The following is a 14,087-nucleotide window of genomic DNA, read 5'->3' as shown; positions in this document are numbered from 1 at the left end:
ATTTCAAAGTTAGACAATGCATGCTCGGGATTTACATTAGTACTGGTGTTGGTGGGAGGACTGTTATTATTAAACACCGAGGAAAAGTAATTATTTAATAGGTTTGCAACGTGTTGGCTGTCAGTCACTAGTGCACCGTCGCTGTTTGTTAAAGGTCCAATTCCACTTCTGATCGCCTTTCTGTTGTTTATGTAACTGAAGAAGGATTTCGGATTATTTTTACAGTTGGCTGCAATATTTTCTTCATATCTACGCTTTGCCTGATGCACTAATCTTTTTACTCGTCGCCTTGCATCATTGTAAAGTCTAATGTTTTCGGGCGTGCTTTGGTCTTTCTTTAACCTGTAAGACAATTTTCTCCTTGACTGAGTGTTTAATTTCGCTATTAAACCACGGTGGACTTTTATTAGTGTTAATTCGCTTCTCGCACAAGGGTACAAATGTGTCCTGCTGAGTGAGTAAGTGATTTTTAAAGTTTAGCCAGGCGTCCTCTGCATTGCCGTCATCTGATAGTTGCATATCTATTAGTTTTCGTCGGATTTCTACGAAGTTGGCTCTTTTGAAATTGGGCACCTTAACTTTATTTTCAGTCACCGATGTTTGAGCTCTAATGTCAACGCGCACTAGTTTATGGTCGCAGGAACCGAGGTGTTCTCCTACCGTGACATTACTGACTAGGTTATCTTGGGTCGCTATAACAAGGTCAAGTATGTTATTTTGTCGAGTTGGTTCAGAAACCATTTGGCTTAGATAATTTTCCTCTAGAAATTCGATCATTCTATGGGACTCACCTTCTGTACCCGACAGTGTCGCCCAGTCGATATGGGGGAGGTTAAAGTCTCCTAGTATCAGTGAGTCGCTGTTATTAAGTGACTGCCTTAAGACGCTGTACATTTCAAGATCGCCATCAAGTGATTGCCCCGGAGGCCTGTAAGTGACAGATATATTTAAATTGACTTTTGCAATGTTTACTCGCACGCACAAATGTTCAACGTTACTGTTTCTTGGTGTTTTGTCAGTAGGTTGCAAGTAGCTTTTGACAAAAAGGGCGACACCACCCCCTCTACGGTTTACACGATCATTGTTGAAGAATCTGTAGCCATCTATGTTGTATTCGGAGGAGGACGGGGGGAGAGGAGGAGAAGAAGGAGGAGGAAGGGGAGGACAGGGGGAGAGGAGGAGAAGAAGGAGGAGGAGGAGGAGGATGGGGGGAGAGGAGGAGAAGAAGGAGGAGGAGGAGGAGGACGGGGGGAGAGGAGGAGGAGGAGGACGGGGGGAGAGGAGGAGAAGAAGGAGGAGGAGGAGGAGGACGGGGGGAGAGGAGGAGAAGAAGGAGGAGGAGGAGGAGGACGGGGGGAGAGGAGAAGGAGAAGGAGGAGGAGGAGGAGGACGGGGGGAGAGGAGGAGAAGAAGGAGGAGGAGGCTAGGGAAAACGAGGAGAGGAGTAAAAGTTGAAGTGAAATAAGAAGGAAGAATACGAAGAGGAGGAGGAGGAGGAGGAGGAGGAGGTGGAATACGAGGTGGAGGAGGAGGGAACAGAGCAGATATTCTTGGTTATTAAATTTTGCATAAAAATGTGAGTGCATGTGTGTGTGTGTGTGTGTGTGTGTGTGTGTGTGTGTGTGTGTGTGTGTGTGTGTGTGTGTGTGTGTGTGTCTGTCTGCCTGTCTGTCTGTCTGTCTCTGTCTGTCTGTCTCTCTGTCTGTCTCTCTCCTTCCTCATTTTTCTCCTCCTCTTCTTCTCCATCCTCCTCCTCCTCCTCCTCCTGAGAACTGAAACAAGAAAATGAGAAAGACAAAAATAGAAACAATGCAGGGAGAGAGAGAGAGAGAGAGAGAGAGAGAGAGAGAGAGAGAGAGAGAGAGAGAGAGAGAGAGAGAGAGAGAGAGAGAGATATAGGGCGATTTCTTTGCTTTTTTATTTGTTTGTTTGTTGTTTTTTTTGCGTGTGTGTGTGTGTGTGTGTGTGTGTGTGTGTGTGTGTGTGTGTGTGTGTGTGTGTGTGTGTGTGTGTGTGTGTGCGCGCAGGCAGGGTAAAGTGAGGCTGGGACGTATGCTGTGTGTTTTCTTCTTTAACACACACACACACACACACACACACACACACACACACACACACACACACAGACACACACACAGACGCTCACACATAAGTCTTTCTCTCTCTCTCTCTCTCTCTCTCTCTCTCTCTCTCTCTCTCTCTCTCTCTCTCCTCCTTTCCTCCATACTTCATCTCATACAGACTTTCCTTTTCCTCCGTCCGAAGCCTTAATTAGGAAGGTAATATTTAGGTCTGAGCGGCTTCCAGGTGAGGAGGAGGAGGAGGAGGAGGAGGAGGAGGAGGAGGAGGAAGGGAGGGAGGAGTATATAAAAGGTGGAGAGGGGGAGGAGAGGAGGTAGAAGAGAAGTGGAAGAAGTGGATAGATAATGATGGAAGAGGGAAAAATGAAAGGAAATTATGGGTGAGGGGAGAGATAGAAGGAAAGGAGAAGAGGGAAAATGAGAAGAGTATTAAAGTGATGGGTGGAAGAGAATGGGAGGGAGATGATAGATGTGGAATGAAGGGAGAATAGGCGGAGAACTTAAAGGGAAGAGGAGGAAAGGGGAGAAAGATAAAAAAAAGATGAAGAGGGAGAAAAAGGGAAAAGAGTATCAGGGTGTGTTTTGGGCAAGAGAAAGGGAGAGTGTACAGACGAGGATAAAATAGGGAAAAGAGAGAGAAATTAAAGACTTCGGGGTGAGGAAAGGGAAGGAAGGAAGGGGGAAAACATGGGAGAGGAATATTATGGGGTTATGGGTGAGAGAGAAGAGGAGGGAGCGGATGACTGTGAATAGAAGAGGGAAAAAAATGAAAGGAATTTAAAGGTAAGGGAAAAAAAAGAGAGGAAAGGGGTGAAGGGGGAGGAGGAGGATGGGAGTATCATTGGGGTGAGAGAAGAAAAGATGGGAAGGGAGTGGATTGATCGGGATAGAAGAGGGGAAGGGAGTGGTTTTTAAGGGAAGGGGAGGACGGGGGAGTATAAGATGAAGAAGAGGGAGAAGAGTGAAAGGGAGAAGAGGTCATTATTTCAGCTCTTCTCTCCTCCTTACTCTTTTTTTTACTTTGTTTACCTCAGTTCTCTTTTCTCCCATTTCCTCATCTTTTCATCTATGTTTTCCTTCATCCTTCTTTTTCCCTCTTCCTCCTCCCTTTCACCCTCGTTTCTCTCATCACTATTTTTCCTTCTCTTTCCTTTTCGTTTCCTCTTTCGTTCCTCTCAAATCACTTTTCCTCTCTTCTTCCTTCTTTCTTCACCTTTCATTTTTCTTAGTCCTCTTCTCCTCTTTCCTTTTCACATTTAGTTTCTCTCAGCTCTCCTCCTCTTCCTCCTCCCTTCATCTTTTTTCTCTCTTCCTCTTCTTTTTTTTCTCTCAGCCCTTTTTCTCTCCTCTCTTCCACTTTCTCTTCGTTTCTTAGTCTTTTCTTCTCCTTTTCCTCCTCTTTTCACGTGGGATTCTTTCATCCTTCTCTCTCCCTCCACTTTTCTCCTTTTTCCACTTTTCGTTTCTCTCAGTCCTCTTTCTTTTCCTCCTCTTTCCTCTTTTCAGTTTAATTTCTTTTAGTGCTTTTTTCCTCCTCTCATTTTCTCTCACTTCTTCGTTTCTCTCACCCCTCTTTCTCACTCCTCTTTCTCCTTCCTCTGCCCTCTTCTTTCCACCTTTATTTTCTCTCAGTGCTCTTTTCCACTTCTCTCTTTCGTCCTCTTCCTCCGCCTTCGTCCCCTCAGCTTCGCACCTTCCTGGAAATTCTTACCTGTGACACGGCTGACTCGGATACCTGGAATTAATTAAGCTATTGTATTTGTTTGTTTCTTGCTCTGTTTTATTATTTGTTGACTCATTTATCTCCCTTATTCATCCTTTAATTGAGCTTTTATAGTTTGTTCTGTTTTGATTTTGGGGATGGAACTTGTGTTATTTTGTTTTTACCTTTGTTTTGTATGTGACTTGTTTCGTGTTTTTATTTATTCATTTTATTTTGTTTATTTGTTTGATTTTCTTGGTTTTATGTTTGTATGTTTTTGTTTGCTCGTGTGTGTGTGTGTGTGTGTGTGTGTGTGTGTGTGTGTGTGTGTGTGTGTGTGTGTGTGTGTGTGTGTGTGTGTGTGTGTGTGTCATACACCCCAGAAAACTCGAAGTGTAGTGTCAACAACAACAATAGCAGCGGCGACATCAACAACAACAACTTTGACAATAACAGATGCAATAACAAGGTAATAATAATAACCCAACCACCACCACCACCACCACCACAGACAACAACAACAACAACAACAACAACAACAACAACAACAACAACAACAACAATAACAGCAACAACACCTGGCTCGTGCAATACTCACTCACCTGCCCTGCTTTTTCGAATCCAGGTGTGTGTGTGTGTGTGTGTGTGTGTGTGTGTGTGTGTGTGTGTGTGTGTGTGTGTGTGTGTGTGTGTGTGTGTGTTGCTGTGACTCGACAAGGCAGACACGCAACACTCTTTAATCTAAGGAGTTTTTCTTTTCTTTAACTGTCTTTACAACCCGCATTTCTTTTCCTTGCTTCTCCCTGCAGCTCGTTATTATTTTCCTTCATGTTTACAGTCAGCTTTTCCTTCCTTGCTTTTCCGCAGTCCAGTTTTCCTTTTTTTCTCTCTGTTCCTACCGTCAGCTTTTCTTTCCTTATCTTGCAGTCCAATTTTTTTCCAGCTTTTTCCTTTTGTTCCCCCTTGTCTTTATCTTCCTGTTTTCTCCGTATGGGATCAGAGAAAGAAGAAAACGTGATGACATGCTTTAGTTTCAGTCAGAAGGTTCAGTTTCCTCATTTTTTCGTATTTTCTGATTTTCTTTCTTATTTTATTTTTTTCTTATTTTTATTTATTTTTCTTATTTTTTTCCTATTTTATTTTTCTTATTTTATTTTTTCTGATTTTTTTCTTATTTTATCTTTTCATTTTATTTTATTTTATTTTATTATTTTTTTTATCTTATTTTATTTATTTGATTTCTTATTTTATTTTCTTATTTTACGTTATTTTATTTTCCTCCATTCGTGTTTTAACTTTGCCTTCATTCTCCTCTTCTATCTCCATCTTCCTGTCTTCGTTTCTTAGTCTGGGTTCAAGGAAAGAAAACTTGGCATGCATCCATTTCAATCAGAAGGGTCACTATATTGTTTTTTTATCCCCTTTCAAACACACCCTCCCCCTAGAAAACTCATTACTACCTCATCGTGTTTCTAATTAACCCTCCTAAGTAAAGACAAAACAATACCCTTTCCTCCCTCCTCCTCTCCCTCTTACCTCCCCCACCACACACACACACTCATGTCAAAAGGTGCAATTTACAATGTCTTTTTCTCCCGTAAGTATAAAACAAACTACCCCCCTTCGTACATTCCTTTTTATCCCTTTGTTTTTGTTATCAACCCCCCAAAGCAGAAAGAAAACAATGCCCCTTCCCCCCTTCTCCCCTTCCTTCACCCCTTAAACACCCATTACAAAAGATTCAATTTACGATGTCTTTTTCCCCAATAATGAATAACCCCACTCCTTAATGTACGTCTTTTCACCCCTTCGTGGTTGTGACTGACCCCCCCAAAATAGGAACAATAAAGAAACATCCTCCCATGCTTCCCTTCTCTCCTCCTCCACTCTTCTCTTTCTCCCCTCCTCTGCCTCCCTCCTTCTCTCGTTTCCTCTTCTCCTCCCTTCCGCTCTTCCAGTCTTACCTCTATACAATCCTTTTCACCTCTTCTTGTTAGTGATTGACCTCCCAAATTAAGAACAAAAAACAGCCTCTTCTCTACCTCTATTTGTGATGCATTACCCTCCCCTCCCTCACAAAGCAAGACCAAAATAACTCCTCCTTCCCCTCTTCCTCGTTCCCCTCGTCCCCCTCCCCCGATGCCTTCCTTTTTTAACCTTTCGTATTTCTGCTTTAAAGCCTCCTCGAAGTTCAAAATAGCAACCCCCCCCCCCCCCGTTTTCCCCTTCTCCCCCCTTCGATATCTCGCACCCTCCCTTCCTCCCATGCACTTCTTTTTACCCCTTTTCAGTTTTTTATTAATCCTCTCGAAGCAAGGACAAAACAATACCCCCTCCTTCTACCCCTTCCCTTCTCCCTTTCCTCCTCCTCTCCCCCTCCTTTCCTCCCTCTTTACCCACAACAAAATAACCTCTCCTCCTCTACCACTCCCCCTTCCTCTCCTCTACCCCTTCCCTCTCTTGCCCCTTCCCTCTCCTCCTGCCCTAACCTCCTCTACCCCTTCCCTATCTTGCCCCTCCTCTACCCTTCCCCCTTCCTCTCCTCTACTCCTTCCCTCTCTTGCCCCTTCCCTCTCCTCCTGCCCTAACCTCCTCTACCCCTTCCCTCTCTTGCCCCTCCTCTACCCTTCCCCCTTCCTCTCCTCTACTCCTTCCCTCTCTTGCCCCTTCCCTCTCCCCCTGCCCTAACCTCCTCCCCTCCTCCCCTCCCCCCCGTTTTCCCCTTCTCCCCCTTCGATACCTCGCACCCTCCCTTCCCCCTTCCTCTCCTCTACTCCTTCCCTCTCTTGCCCCTTCCCTCTCCTCCTGCCCTAACCTCCTCTACCCCTTCCCTCTCCTCTCCCCCTGCCCTAGCCTCCTCTACCTCTTCCCTCTCCTCTCCCTTCCTCCCCTCCCTTCCCTTCCTCCCACACACTCATTTCAATCCATTATGCTGCTGGTGGAGGAATCAAAAGTTCACATCACACGCGCGTCTTTCTGATTAACACCCACGCACAGTTAGAATAGAACAATACCCCTTCCCTACCTCCCTCCCCCTCTTCTCCCTCCTCTCCTCCCCTCCCTCTCTCCCACACACTCCTTTTTTACCCCTTTGTATTTTTGATAACCCTCTCAAAGGAAGAATAACATCATATCTCCTCCTCTTCCCCTTCTCCCCTCCTCGCCTGACCTCCACAGTCTCGCCTGACCTCCTCAAAGGGACGGACGTTGACCTTGCTGCTGCGGCATCAAACCTTAACCTTGCTTTTCACCTCGTTTGGTGAAACGACACTTGTTGTTTTGTGTGTGAATCGACTCTGTGTGTTACATTTTAACGTCACAACTTTTGAAATCCGTTCATCCACGCTTTTAATTAACCGTTACTTAAATAGGCCCGTACGCCTTATCAGAAATCGAACGACTAACTGTGCTTGTTTACTTGTCTTATTTAGCACCACTCAACCTAATTAATTAACGTCTAACTCAGTGCTGTGACGCGTCTAACTAGTGTTTGAAGTGTTGCGAGGATTATCTTACAGTGAGAGGACTTCCCTGCTGATCCACGAGCGGTTAAGTTATATATCGACTTTTTTGTGTTTCCTGTCTTTCCTCAATAGGATTACAACTACACGACCTAACACAGCACCCAGTGAAAGACAGTGAGCTTCTTGTGTCTAACTAACGTAGAAAATCTGTCACTAACGTAGAAGTACAAAGCTTGACCCGTATACCAGCACACCTGTTTTGAAAAGGAGGAAAAGTTTAATCCCCCAGAGAATTTTAATCCCGGAGGGAAAACACGTGTGGGCCCTCATAGACGCCACACCTTAAACTCTCCCGCGTGACTCGACCGATTTAAAGCCGCCTCCCTCTAGGTGTTCACCACAGCCCACGCGGATACAAAATTCATCTTAACTGTAAAGCTCACAGTTATATCGTTTTGCAACAGTAAATAAAAAAAGAAGTAATCATGCCGTCCAACTATTTCAATTGCTGTAATTGTTCAAAGAAATATGCTGCGATTCACTACCAAACCAGCGACTCGATGTGTAGGTACTGTGTCTTAGACTTACGTATTCAGGCACTACAAACAACCAACGAGGATCTACAACGCTCCAATTCTTTACTTTGGGACATCGTGACGTCATACCCTCAACTCCCTACTCCTCCTTCTTCTTCTTCTTCTTCTTCTTCTTCTTCTTCTTCTTCTTCTTCTTCTTCGTCTTCTACGTACTCCGAAATCACCCGATCACATACCTCCTCCTCCTCCTCAGCCCCCTCCATTTCTCATCCCTCCCCCGCCTCCTCCCTTCCCTCCTCCACCTCATCACCACAGGCCGCCAACCCCCCCCCTTCTTCACCCTCCACCACCAGCACCGCCATCACCCCCGCCCCCTCCCCCACCCATCCCACCATCACCACCACGACCTACTCTTCCTCCTCCCCTTCCTCTTCCTCACTCTTCTCTTCCGCCCCTTCCTCCTCCTCCAACTCTGCCCCCTCCTCCACATCATCAACAACCTCCTCCTCTACTCCCCCCCAGCCAACCCCTTCGTCCTCTTCCTCCTCCTCCGCCTCTGCCGCCTCCTCATACATTTATTCTCCCCCCCCCACCACAACCTCAACCACCTCCGCCTCAACTCCTCCCCAGTCAACCCCTACTGCCCTTCCTCCTCCTCCGCCTCTGCCCCCTCCTCCACATCCTCAACATCCTCCTCCTCTACTCCTCCCCAGTCAACCCCATCCTCCCTTCCTCCTCCTCCTCCTCCTCCTCTCCTCCACATCCTCAACATCCTCCTCCTCTACTCCCCTGCAGTCAACCCCTTCCGCCTCTTCCTCATCTTCCTGGGCTCCCCCTTGTCCCTCTCCTCTACCAGCCCTCCTAACGCCTCCACGTCCAGTCGCCACCACACTCCCACTCCTCACTACTCATCCATTAGACGCCACAAGACCATTCTTCCTGCTGTGGTCTGCGTAGATCAGACACAGTTTCTGGGCACAGACAAGCTGAAAACATCTGTTAGACTTGTAGGGGACTCGCTGGTTAGAGGTCAATTAACGGAATTCTGCGGCAGGAATACAGAGACGCGGAGGCGTTATTGTATTCAGGAGCCAAACTGGACGACATTACTTCGGCTGTCGATGCTGTCACGGAACTCGCGAAGGAAGACACAGTTTATTTGATTCACGCGGGGACAAATGACGTTCAGTCTACTCAAACTCAGGCCCTACTATCAAAATACCGTCAGGTCATTCGGCGTTACAAGACCAAGTCCCTCACGTCATTGTCTCTGGAATTCTACCCAGAATCAGCGCTTACGCCGGCTTCAACAGCAAAGCGAGCAACATCAATACTAGTCTGAAGGAAATTTGTGACGACGAAGGCGTGGCGTTTACAAACGCCTGGCACCACTTCCTTGAGCGCCCAGACTTGTTTTGGAACGATGGACTACATCTGAATGAGGTTGGATCGGCGCGTTTCGGGAGGCTTCTGGACGAGGCAGTGAAAAGCTTTTCGAAAAGCCTTTCAAAAACGGCGGGCGAGGACGGGCAAAGGCAGCCCTTGATCAACCAACCCGTAGCGTCAGTGCGACTCACAAGAAACTGTGTAACTAACCACGCCTCCGACAAGCGAACTGGTACAACTCGTCACGGCCACATTTCTATCATGTACACAAATGCGTAGTTTAATACCCAAAAGGACGAAATTAGGGCGTATATTGCAACAGAGAAACCAGATGTGGTAGCCATCACAGAGACTTGGGCCAACTCTACCCATCTAGAATCCGAAATGTCATTCCTGGGTACGAAAGCTTCCACAAAGTCGAAAGCACAAGAAAGGAGGAGGAGTAGTTTGCTACGTAAAAAGTACACTCCCTGCCATAAAAATAGACAAACAGGACGCAGGGAAATACGATTCTGTCTATGTGGAAATAACAGCAAATAACAAGAAACTAACACTTGCAACCGTATACAGGCCTCCGAAACAACAGGCAGCCGATGACACTGCCCTCTACGAAGAGATTCACTCTCTAACACAAAGCAAGGAAGCAATTATAATTGGGGACTTTAATTGCCCTAACATTGACTGGGGACTGATGACTGGAGATCAAGAGGGTAACAGGCTTTTAGAAATGGTGGAGGATTCGTTCCTCACTCAAGTTGTAACTCAACCAACAAGAGAAAACAATCTGCTGGATCTGGTATTAGTAAGCGACCCCGACCTCATTCGCGACTGTACAGTTGGTGAGAAACTTAATGGGTGCGATCACCACTTAATCCGTTTTAATATCAACATATGTCACAAACTCGTAGATAATCCATCAGTGATACCAGATTACAAAAAAGGAAATTTCAACTTAGCCCGTGCACTGCTTCCCCCTACGACCTGGGACCAACTTGGCATCACCGACAATACAATCGACAACGCGTGGAACGTCTTCAAAGATAAGCTGTTGCAAGTAGAGAAGGCTACAGTGCCTACGAAATCCAGGCGAGTAAATGGGGCCGTAGATCCACCGTGGATGACCAGAGAAATAATTTGTGCTGTATACCTAAAAAAAAGGAATTATAATTTGATGAAAGAGAATGCTGCGGCCGAAGCCAGCACACAGTACCACAACAGCCTCAGAGCTTGTCGCAGCCTTATTCGGAGTAGCAAACGCAACTATGAAAAGCAAATAGCGCGCGAAATCAAAACTAACTCCAAGAAATTCTTCACGTACATAAGATCGAAAAAGAAAGTAAAATCCAATATTGGTCCCCTGACAGACGAGACTGGATCTGTAACTCAGGACAGTAAACAGATGGCCAGAATCCTCAACAGTAACTTCGCATCCGTATTCACAGTCGAGGCAATATGCGACCAAGAAGTAAAAAAGTACTTGGACAAACTCGACACGAACAAGTCAACGGGACCCGACAGTTTGTCCCCGCGGTTATTAAAAGAGCTTAAACAACAAATTCTTCAACCACTCACTACCATATTCAACCGGTCAGTTCAACTAAACAAGGTCCCGGAAGACTGGAAGATGGCGAACGTAACACCGATTTTCAAAAAAGGAGACAAAAGCGTTGCATTAAACTACAGGCCCATAAGTTTGACATCAGTGGCAGGAAAAATACTCGAAAAGATTATTAGAGATAAACTTGTTAAGTTTCTAGGAAACAATGATATAATCTCCGACACCCAGCATGGCTTCAGAAACAAGCGCTCCTGCCTAACGAATTTATTAGACTTCTTCCAAGGTATATATAAGAACTGGGATGCCCACATCCCCAGTGATGTTATATACCTGGACTTTCAGAAAGCCTTCGACAAGGTACCGCACGAGCGACTCCTTAAGAAACTGCACTCGGCGGGCATCGGAGCCAATCTGATCGCGTGGATAAGAGATTGGCTCACCGACAGAAAACAACGAGTACTACTCAACGGACAGCCTTCCGATTGGCTACCAGTCACTAGTGGAGTGCCTCAAGGGTCAGTGCTGGGACCCATCCTCTTTATCATATATATCAATGACCTAGAATCAGGACTGAAATCCACAATATCGAAATTTGCAGATGACACCAAGGTGGGTGGAGATGCCCTCACAAAGACCGACTGCGAAATCATTCAGAAAGACCTCAATCACATTATCGAATGGTCGGAAAAATGGCAAATGTCTTTTAATGTTGACAAATGCAAAGTCATGCACATTGGGTCCCAAAATAGTAACCACACATACATCATGAATGGGAGACCTCTGCAAGCGATGCAGGAGGAAAAGGATCTTGGAGTCACTATCAGCAGTGACCTGAAACACGCGAATCACTGTAAAAAAGCATACAACAAGGCCAACATTATGCTCGGGTTCATAGCGAGGAACTTCGAGTGTAAAACGCCAGACGTGATGCTATCCTTGTATAATTCCATGGTAAGACCGCACCTCGAGTATGCAGTGCACTGCACTGGAACAATCTTCCCTCAAAAGTAGTAAATGCGAATACCATCAACTCCTTCAAATATAGAATCGACCGTCATTTCGCTGCGTCAGGAGTAAACTGAATAACGAGGGGCTTCCATCTGCTCCTCAATATCGAGGTGCTTTCATCTGCTCACCAAGCCCCAAGTGGCGGTCGAGCAGATTAAATCACCCAAGCGGGCGACCTCGTAATGAGCCAATAGGCTTTCTGTTGCCTGCATTTCCATGTTTCCATGTTTCCATGTTTCCCATCCACTCTTCTTCTCCTCCCCGTCTTTCCCTCCCCACACACAATAATTTTCATCCCTTCATACTTCTGATTAACCTCCCCTTCCTCTCCTTCTCTCCCCCTCCTCCCCTCCCTCTCCCTCTCTCCACCTCCTCCCCCAAGAGAACCTCCTCTCCTACTCTACCCATTCCCCCTCCTTCTTCTTTATCTCTTCCCCCTCCTCCCTCCAACCGCCCTTCCTTTCCTCTCCTTCCCTCTCCCTCCCCCCACACACAAAGCAACCACTCATACTTCTCTTCCCCTCCCCCTCCTCCTCTATCCCTCCTCCCTCCCTCCTCATCCCCTCCCTCTCTTCTGCCCCAATAAAACAACCTCCCCTTCTCCTCTTTCCCTTCCCCGCCTCCTTTGTCTCTTTCCCCCATCCTGTCCCTTCCCCCTTCTCCTCCTCCTCCTCCTGTCCCTTCCTCTTCCCTCCTCCCCTTCCCCTCCCACCCCCCACCCCACACACACACATACTCATTTCCATCCATTATGCCGCTGCAGGAATCAAAAGTTCGCATCACACGTGCGTCTGTCACCTCTGTTTACACGCTCCTTGTTTACCTCCTCCCGCTGAGCTGTTTATTTCCTCCGGCGCGACATTTTTTACCTCCCGGATGAAGAGGGGACGAAGCTGACGAAGGGAGGGAGGGAAGGTGAAGGGGGGAAAGAGAGACGGTGGAAGGAAAGGGGTGGGTGGGACGAAGTTGAAAAAACGGAGAGTAGAAAAGAGGATGGAATGGAAGAAAGGAAAGTGATGGAAAGAGAGGGGGTGGAAGGAAGGAAAGGGTGAGGGGGACGAAGTTGACGAAAGAAGGAAACGGAGAGTAGGAAAGAGGATGAAATGGAAGGAATGAAAGTGATGGAAATAGAGAGGGTGGAGGGAAATAAAGGGTGAGAGGGACGCGGCTAACGAAAGGAGGGAGCAAAAAGAGTGAGAGAGGGAATAAGGAAAGAAGGAAAGGGAGTGAAATAGGGAGGAAAAATACGTGAGAGGGAGAGAGAAAGGCAAAGAAAGGAAAGAGGAAAGAGCATACGAGAGGGAAAAGAAGAAAGGGAGATCATGACGAAGGATAAGAGAGGGAAAGAGTGAAAGGGAGGGAAACAGGGAAACGAAGGAAAAAAAAAGAGGAAAATAGCAAGAGAGGAGAATGTAAGAGGAACAGAGGGGAAGGAAAGAAAGGAAAAAGGACAGGAAACGTGGATAAAGAGGGAAAGAAAGGGGAAAAGGACAGCTAGGAGGTGAGAGAGAGAGAGAGAGAGAGAGAGAGAAATCAAAACCTAAAGCAAAAGCAGAGGCAGGTAGCAGCGTGTCACAAGCAGAGAGAAGGCAGAGAGAGAGGAGAGAGAAGTGAGGGTAGAGCAAGGAGGCTATAGAACAGGAGAGGGGGGCCTCTATGGGAGACCGTGGGCGGGTGGTGGTGTATGTCGGTTGCAACAGATGGCGCAGGTGCAGCGTTGTTTACATCCAGGCGCCTCCCCCCTCCAGACACCGACCCCCCTAACCCCAGTACCCATCAGCAGTGTTGCTATATGGGATCAAGCAGCAAATGTTGCTACTTTTTTCTTCAGTCTGGTTATTTCCCATTTTAAATAAAAAAAAACATAAAGAAAGAAAAATACTAAAATGAACAGTAAGAACTATTTATCAGGTAGATATAGCCTGACTGCATGTCATGTTAGTAATGCTATATTATTGTACCGTGGTTATATTACTTTATCTGCATTTGTGGGGGGTTAGCAGTGGTTAGATGTGCTTTATGTGTTTTAACTGTCTGTATACACACAGGAATGAACCGAGGTTGTAGCCCAACTGCCTTTCTTTCAAAACATGTTTTTTTCTCTCAACCTCAGTGTTTTAGCAGCACGCTGACTTAATTCCTCCAGTAATTATTTACATAGATTTATTGGTTTGTAGGGGGAAAGAGTGGGTGGATAAGATTATCTTGGGCTAACCGATATACTGGTTATTATAGCGCTACTTCCAGACGTCTTTCTCAGATCGACGGCAACGCTGCCGTCATTCAAATATCAACACACCGGCCCCTCGTGTAACTACCCGCCATGGCTCCAAATCTCAAATGTGCGGCCTG

The sequence above is a fragment of the Eriocheir sinensis genome, unplaced genomic scaffold (assembly GCF_024679095.1).
Source record: "Eriocheir sinensis breed Jianghai 21 unplaced genomic scaffold, ASM2467909v1 Scaffold498, whole genome shotgun sequence".
Lineage (NCBI taxonomy): Eukaryota > Metazoa > Arthropoda > Malacostraca > Decapoda > Varunidae > Eriocheir > Eriocheir sinensis.
The sequence above is the reverse complement of the archived record's forward strand: the minus strand, read 5'-3'. Positions refer to the sequence as shown.